A 15,048-nucleotide genomic window follows, 5' to 3' on the forward strand; every position below is an offset into this window, starting at 1 on the left:
GCCAATTTTCGCCTTACAAATATCCACTGACGGCCTCCACAGCCATCTGTGGTAATGAATTCCACAGATTCACCACCGTCTACTGAATAAATTCCCCCTCGTCTCCTTTCCAAAGGTATGTTTGGATGGGTCATCTTTTTCCATACTTTTTTTCATCCTTTGATCCATCCTTTTTCTCTATAGATGCTGCCTGACCTGTTGAGTTACACCAGCACCTTGTGTCTATCTTTGGTATAAACTAACATCTGTAGTTCCTTGTTTCTACACTAAATATTTTATAAATGCATCTAATGTGGGAATATAATAATTTATCTGCAGTAAGCACCCACAAATAACTGTGTGGTATTTTCAGATGGTTTATTCTTGTATAATTTGATTGAATGATAATTATTGATCAAGTTACATTGGATAACTTCACTGCTCTTCTTTTATGTTGAGAGTTAAGGCACAGTTAGATCCACCTCTTTGCAGATGGTCCCTCAGTTTGATATCACAGCACAACATCTATGAAGGTGCCACACTCCCTCAACACCAGCCTCTGCTTCAAAACCCCACTCGTCTATATCTCCTTATCACTTGCCAAGCATTGCCCTGCCTCCACTTCTCTTCCACTTTTCTACCACCCCCTTCCCCCCCCCCCCCCTCGCCCCCACTGCAATCGGTCTGAAGAATGGTCACAATCTGAAACGTCATCTATCCATATCGTCTGGAGATCCCGCTGAGTTACTCCAGCACTTTGTGTATCTGTACTTTATACCGGTCACGAGTGAGACCTTGAACTCTCGTTCAGATGCAAGAATAGTACCAACTGAGCATTGTATCTTTAGGCAGAGTAAAAGCCCAACGTCCGCAATGCGATAGATTAGAATATTGGCACTGCACCCCAGCTTATGGAAGGACCATTCAGTAGTCTGACAATAGATGGGAATAGTCTGATGGTACAAGATTTACTTCCATTCAATCCAAATCTCAAATTCAAAATTCACTTCTTTTTTTCAAACTCCTTCTTGGTCTCAGCCTCCACATCCCAGTCTGCTCTCTCAGCACTGTAAATCTCCTGGGTGTCTACCCTTCTCTAATCCTGGCCACTTATCCATTCTTAATCTTCCCTGAACACTACCTCAGGCTGCATTGTCTTCAGCTCTAGAATTGCTCCTTAAACAGTTTAACCTGCCTAGTTCTGTCTCCTTTATGTTGCAGTATGTTTAGCCACGTTCTGACCATCTGCCTTAATATTTCCTAGTGCTACTCTGAAGCACTTTGGGGCATTTTACCCCATTGCAAGGTCCGTACAAGAAGAAGGGTTTCAACCCAAAATGTCACGTTTATATCATTTCTCCAGAGATGCTGCCTGACCCGCTGAGTTATTCCAGCTTTTTGTGTCTATCCGGTTTAAACCAGCATCTGCAGTTCCCCTCTACACAACAAAATAATTGTTGTAGGACGGAGCTGCAGATGCTGGTTTAACTCAGCGGGACAGGCAGAATCTCTGGAGAGAAGGAATGGGTGACGTTTCGAGTTGAGACCATCATTGCTGTGTTTATTTATTGGGTTTAAGATGTTATAGCCTAAAAATTTGTCTGGTGTTTTCTGTTGTGCAGAAGTTAAACAGTTTAGTTTATTGCCACATGTACTGGGGTACACTGAATAGCCTTTTTTATTATGTGCTGTCCAGTCTGCAGAAAGACTATACATGATTAAGGGCACAGAAGAACACACATGATGAATCAGAAATATGTTGCAGGTGCTACTACAAAGGACGAAAAAATCAGCATGTATGTTCACATCTGAAAGATGCATTAGTGCCTTTGAGTGTGAAAGTCATCATTCAAAATTAGGCAATGTGATGGGGTGGTTTTGATTCACCATCAGATTTCTTCTGTAACCCAAAACACTTTGGTGCAGGCACTTGTCACCCAATGTTCTGTAACAATAGCAAGGAGAACCTAGATATTTGGCATCACAAGGCATGTTTGATGAGTAAACTTAGTTCACATGCTGTACTTAACTACGATTTAAGAAGAGAAGCTGGAATCCCAATTAGTTAGCAAGTGAAAGCTAAGTAACATTTCACAGGGTCCAGTGGATTCTGCAGTGTTATGTTGACTGTGAATACTATGTTTGAGCTAAGACAATGCAATACCATCACTCTGAAGATAGACACAAAATGCTGGAGAGAAGGAATGGGTGACGTTTCGTGTCAAGACCCTTCTTCAGACCACTCTAACTTGGATATGGCTCTGCAAACACTGTATGACTGTGGGAAGATGGACACAAAGTGCTGGAGTAACTCAGCAGGACAGGCAGCATCTCTGGAGAGAAGGAATGGGCAAAGTTTCGGGTCAAGACCCTTCTTCAGACTGACTGTGGGAAGCTACATTTCATACTTTGCTTCAATTTAGCTAATGTCTTGAATCATGATGGTGGTTGTAAGGGTGTTAGATTTGTATGAATATACCTTGACAAAATAATAGAAGTCAGTTGTCTGTTCCCTCCACAGATGCTGCCTGACCCGCTGAGTACCTCAAGATTCCAGCATATGCATTTTTTTTTGTCCCCTAAATAAAAGTCAAACAGGTTTCCCACACCTAAACAGTTTTGGGAAACACATTTTGGCAAATATGGAGTGAAGCAGGATTGTATTAAGAGGTCAGAGTATTCAGGGTATTTAGAGAGATATAACATGCAACAGGCCCGTCGACCCACAGAGTCTATGTCGACCCATTGATCACCCATTCATACTTATTCCGTGTTATCCCTCTTTCTCATCCACCTCCTAAATATTGGGGGTAATTTTACAAAGAGGCCAATTAACCTACAAATTTGCATGCCTTTGGGATGTGGGAGGCAACTGGAGCAACTGGAGCACCTGGACGAAATCCACAAATTCACAGGGAGAACGTGCAAACTCCACACAGACAGCACCCAAGGTCGGGATCGAATCCGGAACTCTGGCGCTGTTTGATGTTTCCTCATGAATATTACCAAACTAGAATGGAAATGACCAAATTTGAATGGAAGTTTGAGTTGGCATGTCTTGGTAATGAGTTGGTAAATCCAAAAGAAGATGGATGGAAGTCCCTGAGAATTGGCACTGCTGCCAGTTTGGGTGGTGCTGGGTTTTTCTGACCTTTTTACTGATTGTTTGCAAGGTTTTTTTTTCCTTTTTCCCAGAATGGAAATATGAAATACTGGAGGGCACGGATTTAAGGTAAGAGAGGCAACATTTTAAAGGAGATGCGCAGAGCAAGTCTTTTACACAGAGGATGATGAGTGCCTGGAATGCTCTGCCAGGGGTTGGTGGTGGAGGCAGATACAATAGTGGCATTTAAGAGACTTTTGGATAGACATATGGAAATCCAGGGAATAGAGTGATCTGGATTATGTGCAGGCATATGAGAGTTAGACTCTGCATTGTGTTCGCCATGGATATTGTGGGCCAAATTCCTGTTCCTGTGCTGTACTGCTCCATGTTCTACGAGATCGGAGTTGGGGCGTAGTCCCCAGAAAGTCCAACTGTTAAATGGTAGCCAGGGATTGGAAAGTGTCCACGCCCAACGGAAGCCATTCTTTTCAAAAGAACATAAAGCATGTTAGATGGACAGAAAAAGTAGGCTGGGAATTCTCTTTGTGATACTCTACTTCCAAATGTTCAGAAAGGAGGCAGGATTTGATCAAGTTTCATTCCTTAGACGGATTGAGGTGAATATTGCACCACGACAGACACCATCAAGATTCAAGATGATAGACACAAAAACCTGGAGTAACTCAGCGGGACAGGCAGCATCTCTGGGGAGAAGGAATGAGTGACGTTTCGGGTCGAGACCCTTCTTCAGACCCGAAACGTCACCTTCTCAACGCAATTTCTTGACCTGAAACATCACCCATTCTTTCTCTCCAGAGATGCTGCCAGTCCCGTTGAGTTACTCCAGCTCTTTGTGTCTATCTCCAGTTTAACCCGGCATATGCAGTTCCTTCCTGCACATTAAACTAAACCATGACTGTGTGTTTGAGTGTGCATGGAGCTCCACACCCTTCATCTAAATGTAGGCTTTTTACAGGAAGCTCAGCTGGACCTGATTAGGCTTTTTTTTCTCTTTGCTGGAGTGTTCCCAACCTGGTTCTCATTTAGAAAGTGTTCCGACACAGGAAATTACATAATGGCCTTTGATGCGAGCTGAGAGGTACCTGATTGGATTCTCCTGCAGTCCTGTCCCCAAAGCTGGTTCTCATTTAGAAAGTGTTCTGGAACAGCAAACCGCATTGTGACCTCTGACACGAGCTGTGGCGTATGTGACTGAACTTTCTCTCTGTAACATTGCTGAACTGCTCTTGTTCTAGCGGGTGATTTAAGGCAGAGAGCAAAGCGATGCTGCACATTATGAAACTATGTGACAGTAGTTTCCTGGATTCCGTGGAAGGCAATGTAATCAAAATAATTGGGGTGGGTAGAATTTCTAAATGGAAAACATATTCATAAAACGTCCCACGTGCGGACATTATATTCCACTTTTGTTACACTGAGCACTAATCAATTGACTGAAGACCATAACGTTGTGTTTTAGTTTAGCTTAGTTTAGTTTAGTTTGTTATCATGTGCACTGCAAAAAGGTTTAGTTGTGTGCTAACCAGTCAGCGGAAAGACAATACATGATTAAAATCGAGCCATCCACAGTATACATATTGTATACATGACAAAGGAAATAATGTAAATACATTTAGTGCAAGATAAAGTCCAATAAAGTCCGACCAAATATTGAACGAGGGTCTCCAATGAGTTAAATAGTAGGACAGGACTGCTCTCTAGTTGTTGGTAGGATTTTTTAGCTGTGCACTCCTCATCTAAATAGGGGTGTACAGCTTCTATTGCATTTTAATCACTATTTACAATAAACTTATTTATTAGTATTGCGCTGCCAGTATAACACTTTTTCTGTAGTAGGGTAGCCGCCAAGCGCAAGTTGCTATAGTTACAACTTTTGCTCGCTCCTGCTGAAGAAAAATGTTTGGACTTTTGTTTCAATTGCCAGTTGTTCACAGAAAAGTATGCGATTAATTCCTTTCTTTGTGTGTGAAAGATAACAACTGTCCACTGCACCAAGATGGTCCATATAGATAGAGTGTTAGATAGAGTGTTTCCACTGGGAGAGGGGAGAATTCAGTCTTTACCACAATTATTCCCAGAAAATGCCATGACCTGCAGCCCCGGGGCAGTGACAGGGGGAACAAGCCTGAAATAATTTCAGAAACAGCTGGATGCCATAATGGGAGACCAGCTTCTTTGTGTTGTGGATGCTGAGATGGGGGTAAATAACCTTCCTTATCCATATGTATTTCATGATCTGAAGGTCAAATAATGTCTGGTTTTCTGATACGATGACAGCATGCATTTAGACTTTAGACTTGGAGACACAGCGTGGAAACAGCCCCTTTGGCCCACCGAGTCCATGCTGACCAGCGATCACCCCGTACAGCACGATACTGCAAAAAAGCACAATTTATAATTTACAGAAGTCAATTAACCTACAAATCTGTACGTCTTTGGAGTGTGGGAGAAAACCAAAGCACCCAGAGAAACCCTACATGGCCACAGGGAGAACGTACAAATTCCATGCAGATATCACCCATAGGAAGGATCAAACTCGGGTCTCTGGTGCTGTAAGGCAGCAACTCTACTGCTGCCCCCCAGGTTCCTGATTCCCCTACTCTGGGCAAGAGACTGTGCGTCTATCCGATTTATTCCTCTCATGATTTTATACACTTGGAGGAAGAAGAGCAATAGCATCAGACTGAACAATTAGGTTACAGAAGCTAATGTGTCTGTTGGAGGAAAGCGGGTGAGGAGCCACTCGTTGAGAAGTCGCTCAGTCCACAGGCATTTAATTGGGTCAGGCATCATCTCTGCAGAACATGTTAGGTGACATTTCAAGTCGGGTCCCTTCTTCAGTCCGAAGAAGTACCCCAAGCTGAAATGTCACCTATCCTTGTTCTCCAAGGATGCTGCTTGACCTACTGGGATAGTCTAGCACTTTGTGTCTATTTTTGTTGCATTTTGTTGTGTTTCACAGCAGCACAATGGTGCAGAGTTTGTACGTTTTTACTGCGACTGCGTTGGTTTTCTCCTTGTGCACCGGTTTCCTCCCACATTCCAAAGACGCAGGTTTGTAAGTTAATTGGCTTCTGTAAATTGTTCCCGGTGTATATGATAGTGCTAATGTATGGGGTAATCGCTGGTTGGTGCGGTGCAGACTCCACACTATTTCTCTAAGCTAAACACAACAAAACTAAAAGGAAGGTACACAAAATTGCTGGGGAAACTCAGCGGGTGCAGCAGCATCTATGGAGCGAAGGAAATAGGCGACGTTTCGGGCCGAAACCCTTCTTCAGGCTGATGGGGGGTGGGGGGGGGAGAAAGAAGGAAAAGGGGAGGAGGAGGAGGAGCCCGAGGGCGGGCGGATGGGAGGGTGGGAGGAGACAGCTAGAGGGTTAAGGAAGGGGAGGAGACAGCAAGGGCTAGCAAAATTGGGAGAATTCAATGTTAATGCCATACGGACGCAAGGTCCCCAGACGGAATATGAGGTGCTGTTCCTCCAATTTCCGCTGTTGCTCACTCTGGCAATGGAGGAGACCCAGGACAGAGAGGTCGGATTGGGAATGGGAGGGGGAATTGAAGTGCTGAGCCACCGGGAGTTCAGGTAGGTTATTGCGGACTGAGCGGAGGTGTTCGGCGAAACGATCGCCCAACCTACGCTTAGTCTCCCCGATGTAAATCAGCTGACATCTAGAGCAGCGGATGCAGTAGATGAGGTTGGAGGAGATACAGGTGAACCTTTGTTGCACCTGGAACGACTGCTTGGGTCCTTGAATGGAGTCGAGGGGGGAGGTGAAGGGACAGGTGTTGCATTTCTTGCGGAATGTGGACCAAACGCGGGTAGGTAGGACTAGTGTAGCTGGGACATGTTGGCCGGTGTGGGCAAGATGGGCCGAAGGGTCTGTTTCCATATCACTCTATGACTCCATGACAAGGACTGCCAACATCACCACCGGCTTTAACCATTATGCATCTCAATCATTGCAGGTTTTCTAAGGGTGCAGCATGGGGTCTGCAATCTATGGCCTGGTCAAGCAAGCCATGGTCGGCTGATCTGTAGAGCTAATCAGACAAAGAGACCAACAAGTAAAACAACACTTCTACCACAAGGTTGGCCTACTGTATATCCAGGGCATGCAGGGCTGCCATCATGTTTTAGAAATACAGCATGGAAACAGGCACTTTTCCCACCAAGTCCACGTTAGATCGTTATCCCATATTACTATCCACTTCCTACATGCTTGGGGCAATTCACAAAGCTCAATTAACATACAACGCTGCACGTCATTGGGATATGGAAGGAAACTGGAGCACGTGGTCACAGGGAGAATGTGCAAACTCCCGACATGCATCTTGCTTTCCAGGTACCATAACGTCATGTTGGTGCCAAGTACATCAACATCAGACTATTCCCACCTTTCAGGGGAATACGAGGATGCCAGAGGTCCATTAGGTCTGGTCTGCAACATTTTTTTAATGGAAAAAATAAACTTTGATCAAAATTAAAAAGTATATACGAAATAAAACCTTGCAAATACTCTTTGTTCATTGTTTGTGTCTATACATTCACAGTGTTATACTCAGTGGTGTTCTCACCTGTACAGCAGTTCCCATAGTCGACATGCCACATCACTGTGCTGTGCTGCACACAGCATTAGGCGGTAATGCAGAGTGGATTACAAACATAGAGGAACAGGCACCTTCTGATCAATGACAACTATAACACTGCAGCATGAAACAAAAACACAATACATTTCAGCCAAGGCGGTCAGCAATTAGTTGGTAGACCATTACTTAGAACATAGAACATAGAGAATGATATCCCAATCTTCCAATCTACCTTGTTGCGGCCTTGCACTTTTCTGAACTTAATCTGTGGCTGCAACACGATATTCTTCACTCTGTTTCCTTTCTCTTTACCTATTACCTCAAAGTCATGTTTGGTATGATTTACCTGGATGGCATACAAAACAGTTTTCACTGTATCTTGGTACTTCTGACAATCAGAAACTAATACCTAATAAAAACAAATACCATATGTTTATTATCCTACTACCACATTATTGGTGCATTCTGATTTGCCCACATTTTTAATCTTACAGAACATAGAACAGTACATCACCATAGCTGGCTCTTCGGCCCACAATGTCTGTGCCGAACACTATGCTGAGGCCAACAGTTATTTGCCTGCATGCAATCCCTATCCCTCCAATCTGTGCATATCCGCATGCTTATCCAAACTTCCCATTTGAATATACTCAATAAATACAGAAAGTCTTTCTGCATTAACAGTCCTTGTTTTCCTGCGAACTTTGAACTAACATAATCTGAAACCATTGATGTGAATGACAAGTTGATTAATTCAAACTGGAAGTGATAAATGTGGGAGCAGGCTGCCAGCATTGAGTGGTGCCTTCAAAACCCCACGCTACTAAAAGTCCCAGTCTCTCCATAAGGAGATCCAGAATCTGGAAACCAGCCACCTAATGGCTGCCTTCAGCTGGAAAGGTGAGCAATATTTGCTGTCATAGTCAGTGACTTGTTTTAGTCTGGTCCACACGCTCGGCCTCTTGGAGCGGCACCTGGTCCAGCCAAGCCCCAGGCTGTTGCAGGACCTCCAGCGGCCCACTCCACCGTCAAGGCAGTGCCCTCTCTCCAGAAGCCGGTCTGCTTGCCGCCCCTCCATCTCACTCCCTCGTCTCTGGACTGCAAACCAGGCCTGCTGTTGGCGATGGGTATATTTCCTTCGCCTGGAGTTCTTTTCCAATGTGAAGGAGATTATGGGGTGACCTTGTAGAGGCACATAAAATCACAAGGAACATATTTATGATGAATGGTCATTATCTATTCCCCCAGCGTGGGGGAGTCTAAAACAAAAGGGCACACATAAGGCGAGAGGGGAAAGAATATCACAATGATATGAGGAGCATGTTTTTCATACATAGTAAGACTATGGAACAAGCTGCCAAAGGCAGTGGTAGAGGTGGGTACTATAACAATGTTTAAACGAGATTCAGGTAGTTAGGCAGATAGAAAAGATTCTGAGGGATATGGGCCAAACACAAGCTAATATGACTGGCTCAGGTGTACATATTGGATGGCATGGATGATTTGGGTTGAGGGGCCTATTTCTGTGCTGTATAACTTTATAATCTGCCATGCGAGTGGGGCAGGATACCACAATGTCTGTGTCGAACATAATGCCAGACCAACTCTTATCCGCCTGCACATAATCCATATTCTTCCACTCCTTGCATATCCATGTGCTCATCCTAAAGCCTCTCAAATGCCACTATCGTATCTGCCTCCACCGCCACCTCTGGCAGCTTCCATTCTCTGTGTAAAAAAAAAAACTTGCCTCACACATCTCCTTTAAAGTTTGTCCCCTCACCTTAACATCAAGCATAATCAAACTGAACTGCAGGACAAATCCAAGAGGCAGATTTCTTCATGTTTTCCTATAGTTATTGCTAAACATGACATCCGTGCAGCAGTATTGCAGGCCAGTCGGCAGCAGAGCACGAGGGCTTTCTTTCACTGTGCAGTCCCACATTGAAAGACTCTCTGGAGGCTTGTCTGTAATCACCTTTTGAAATAGGGTGGGGTTTCTGAACCTGATTTTGAATTTGACAAATTTCAGACACTAGGCATAAGCTTAATCTTAAAACGTGAAGCACAGCGCGAACTTGTTTGATATTGTGCAAAATGGAAAACCACTCCCTTCCCCAGAAAAAAACCCAGCATGTCCCATCATTCTCTTGCTTTCATCCTCCTTTTTCTTCTCAAGTGATCGACGCGTTTGCAGATTGATTATTATACAAGCAGTAAAAGTTTAGCTTTTCTGAAAGCATGCTGTGCGACAGAATCAATTCCCACCACTGGAGACCCGCCTTCCTCTCCCAGGACAAAAGATGAAGTATTGTCCCAATGCTAAGTGGGTTTAAAATGCGCATTGGTTAGCAGGAATGCTCCATGGGAGGAGATCCCACATGGATTCAGGCGATGGAGGGCAGGGGCTACTTTTGGCAGTACTGATGTGAACCTACACTTTTGCTTGCAGCCAAATTAGCTACAGTTGTACAAGTTCAGGTTGCTTCACAGAGCGAGAAAAAAACCAGAGTCCATTCTTGTACCACTAATTAAAAAACTTTCACTGCTACTTCACTGCTTTGACAAAAGAACTGGTGGTTTCTGAAGAAATGTTCCCTTACTTTGGCCTCTCTCTTTCACTCCCTCTCCCCCTTTCTCTCTCTCACTCTCTCTCTCTTTTTCTCTTTCTCTCTCCCTTTCTCTCTCTCTCCCGCACACATACAATTCCCGAGCTGCCTGTTTTCACTGCAAGTGTGTTTCACAAAGACATTAGAGACTGCCATGATAATCCAAGCAAGGATAAGCTCCAAAAGTGACTTGCATGGAGATTTTTGTTTGTGACTGCTTAAAAAAAATAACCCTGGTCCCAACTTCCATCTCTTTATGTCATTGCTAAATACCTTGTTTCAATCTCTGAGAAACATTTCCTTGAACGATGAGAATGTATTTGCACTGTTCACATTTTGTTGTGATAAAAATACAGATTGACAGACCCACATCCACTGTAAAGTAAAATATATCCTATGGAATTTCAAACTGCTGGTTATGGGTAGGGATGGTTTTGTTGTTGCATATAATGGTATTCTTTGCATTTCTGAACTCAAAAGAGAAAAAAAATCAGCTTTAAGAATAAATATCAGAAAAGACTTTGCCAAAGCAGGAAAACGAATCAAGAAGACTTAGCCTGTGTCATAGAGTTACACTGCACGGAGACAGGCTCTTCAGCCCACCAAGCGCACACTGAGCATCAAACACCCATTTACCCCAGCACTATTTCCAGCTCATCAACTCCTTTCAGATTTTAGAGGCAGCACAGAGGCACAGGTGGTAGAGCTAGTGCCTCGCAGTGCCAGAGACCTGGGTTCGATCCCAACCTCGGGTGCTGTCTGCTTGTAGTTTGCACGTTCCTCCCGGTGCCCCGGTTTTGTCCCACATCATCAAGACGGGTTTGTAATTTATTTGAGCTCTGTGACTCAGTGAAGTGGATAAGAAAGTGGAATAGAATATGTTTATTGTCATTGCACAAAACTGAGCAACGAAATTCCATTTGCTTCTCCTCCGTTAAAAGAAATACAACACAACAACCAATACACATATGTACAGTTAATAGTAAAATAATAGATACATTTTTTAAAAAGTTTTAAAGAATTTAGCGGTATTCCTCGAAGTTACTTCTTGCTTCCCAGTGTTCACTATTGGAGTTAAGCTCTTTTACCGCACATGGGTAGAAACTATTTTTTAGTCTACTGGTGCGAGCCTGCAGAGACCTGAGTCGCCTCCCCGAGGGTAGCAGAGTAAAAAGGTGGTTGGCAGGGTGGGATGTGTCCTTCTTGATATTTATGGCCCTGCGCAAGCATCGGGCCTTGTATATGTCATCCAAGGAGGGCAGGTTAGCGTTTGTAATGCGCTGCGCAGTTTTTATAATTCCCTGCAGCGCCCTCCTCTCAGCCACAGTACAGCTGGCAAACCACACCAGGATTCCGTAGGTGAGGATACTTTCCACGGCACATCGATAGACATAGAATGAATGCGAACAGGTGATCGATCGATGGTCATCGTAGACTCAGTGGGCTTTGGGCCGGTTCCCATGCCGCATCTTTCAATCAATCAATTAATGTTACCAGTCGCCCACACACTGGGAGAACTTACTGTGGCTCACTTGCTTTCTTTTAAGATTTGGGAGAAAACCGTGCTGATGAGTGAAACCTGCTCATCATAGGGAGAAAATGCAAACTCCACAAAGACAGCACCTGAGAGAGTAAGAGCCAGTTTGCTGGATTTGTGAAGCTACAGCTCCACTAAATATAACAGTACACTACCCATTTAGCATAAAATGGGCCAGGCGATCAGGCGATCATGTAAAAGAGTGCTAGAGTACTAAACATGTACTAGTTTCACAGTCGTACTGTTGAGTTTCACTGTCTGTAAAACTCATTATCATCTAGCCCACAGCCAACAATGGACCATTGTGGGTTCCACCTTTCCTTCATCATCATTACTCAGCAGGTCAGGCAGCATCTATGGAGAACATGGATATGTGATGCCGGGGATCCTTCTTCAGATTGATTCACTCTGCCGAGTTACTTCAGCACTTTGTGTCATCTCACCTTAAAATAAATGCCGATGCTGCTGGTCTGCACCAGTCCCGTTGAAGCAGTTGTTGTTGTGGCTCACGTTGTAGTTCCTGGTTTAGAACAAGAGAGCAAGAAATAGTGAAAAGTCTATGAAACTCTGACAGCAAGTAAGTAGTGAATAGTCAATTATGACAATTGACAAATTATGTTGAAGAAAATATATACAATTGTATGAGAGAGTATTAGGGTATTGGAGATAATGACTGAAGGGGAATGTAAAAACTAAAGGTTTGGGAGATGACTGCAAAATAATGTGGTACATCTTATTTATACATGGTGGTCATTTTAAAATCCCCTAAATCTCCAATTGAAATAATTGATCTAACCAAAGGACAGTTTACCATTAAAACTCTTGCATTATTTTTAAGAAAGGGTGATCTTCATAGACTGAAAATTTTTCACAGATTGAAAAATTATGTGGTTCAACTTATTCATCTATAACCATATAATAACCATATAACCATATAACAATTACAGCACGGAAACAGGCCATCTCGACCCTTCTAGTCCGTGCCGAACACATAATCTCCCCTAGTCCCATATACCTGCGCTCAGACCATAACCCTCCATTCCTTTCCCATCCATATAACTATCCAATTTATTTTTAAATGATAAAAACGAACCTGCCTCCACCACCTTCACTGGAAGCTCATTCCACACAGCTACCACTCTCTGAGTAAAGAGATGGACAGACAGTCTATGACAGTCATTTTAAAATTCTTCTAAATCTCCAAAAGAGATCCTCGATTTAACCAAAGGACAGCTTAGCACTTGTGCCTATCTTGCCATTAACACTCTTGTGTTATTTATAAGAAAAGGCGATTTTAACAAAGTCAGACACTAGTCAGCTGATTTACCAAAGAACTGTGCCACACAGTGGTAGATGCTGGTTCTTACTCTTATTTTGTCAAATGGTAAAGGACAAATCATAAGCTGAAACCACACGGGGAAGGTAAATCAACCACTGTCTAGTGTTCAGTACAAAACCAGAGAAAAATTACATGCGACCCCAAAATGCACACGGAATGAGTGAAACACAACATTTTTAAAGTAATATAATTCTGCAAAATATTGCATTGATTTCCTTAGCTCACATTATTATGCAATAACTAACTGATTCCCACCTTGCTGCCAGCTTTCTGTTAACGACTCATTCGCAATTCCCTTATAGGTTCAGTATGTGGGCTCACTCAAAGAAGTTTCCACCTGATGATAAACCTCAAAATTAGGCAGAAATGATGGATTGAATTCTGACTCTTTGAAGCTGATAACCAATGCCTTCATGTTTTGGGAAATAGGAAAATTGAAGAGACAGATGATTAAAACACATGCTATATGATTTTTAAGAAATGTTGGTACATCCCATTCAAAACGCAGAATGTCTAGCCTTGGACTTGATTTGCACGTCCAAAAAAAACATATTGAAAACATATTGCTCTTTTCCTCTAGTGTTAGCCTGCAAGCATTGAGGAACATTCAGAGTAGATGTTTTTCTGAAACCCCACTGAATTGTCTCAAATAACAGGGATTTTTTTTTGTGGTTATAATGAGGGTCAAAGGGTTTTAACAGTGAAATGAAGGCCTGACCCCTGAATTAAGGGTCATTTAGCATTCCTTATATGGTCTCTATTCAGAACTTACACACACAAACACACACACACACACACACACACACACGCGCATGCACGCACACACACACACACACACTGGTTGCAATGTGATCTTTAATGCGAGTACGGGAAATAATTTTTTATTAATAGCTTTCTGGTTTTGCTCTAACATGTTCCTATCTTATTTCAGCCTGAGAACTAGTCCGGGGAGAAACACGATGCAAATACAAAGGGGTATGTTGCTGCTCCTCCAGCGTTGTCGTGCCTACATTCAAGAGCAACTTTTTGGATGGAGCACAATATGCAAGGGGGGGAGGGGAGGTGAGGAAACATTGTAAAGCTTTGTCTCCTTTAAGATGTTATTGTCTTGTCAATCTATTAGTTCGTTGAATTTGAACAAAAGCAAGCACACAAAAGAATACAGGAAGGTTTGAATGGAAGCTACACATTTTGGGAAAGAAATGGGAACTTGGAGGGAGGTAATTTATAAAACCTAAAACCCATCAAGATCAAAATAGTGAAAGTTGAGAGCTACATTTGCTGGTGTGATGATCTGTAAAATACTTTCTTCTTCCTTTGTAAGTTGGCAACAGAAGTAAAAGGTACAGATGGTTCATGAGAGGGTCAGATTCATGATAGCACATTCTGATGACAGACTTGAACATTTTTCTTTCCTGTGCTGGCTGTAAATATTTGATCTTGGCCTAAGATTGTGAGTTATTACTGAGTGCCCCATGTGAAACTTTGTACATTTTCATAACAGGAATTTATTTTCTGGGTTGGGCAGGGGAAAATTGGTTTGTGACTTTACAGAGTAGTACCTTGTTTATTCTCTTTTATAGGTTTCTTTATCTTCCAATTGAGGAATTCATAGTGATGGCTGTCTTCTGTACTGAACTGGAAAAGACAAAGGGGAGGGATGGGTCTTAGTCAGGGCATCATCATGAAAAAAGCCTTGCAAAGATTTTACACAGAGGGTGGTGAGTGCTTGGAACGCGCTGTCGGAGATGATGGTGGAGGGAGATTGCGAAAGTGGCATTTAAGAGACTCTTGGATAGGCATATTCAGTATGTCAGAGAGGACTCCCTTGAAATTCTACAGGTGTGCAGAAGAGAGCATATTG

This window comes from Amblyraja radiata, chromosome 8 (genome assembly GCF_010909765.2).
Source record: "Amblyraja radiata isolate CabotCenter1 chromosome 8, sAmbRad1.1.pri, whole genome shotgun sequence".
NCBI classification, from domain to species: Eukaryota; Metazoa; Chordata; class Chondrichthyes; order Rajiformes; family Rajidae; genus Amblyraja; species Amblyraja radiata.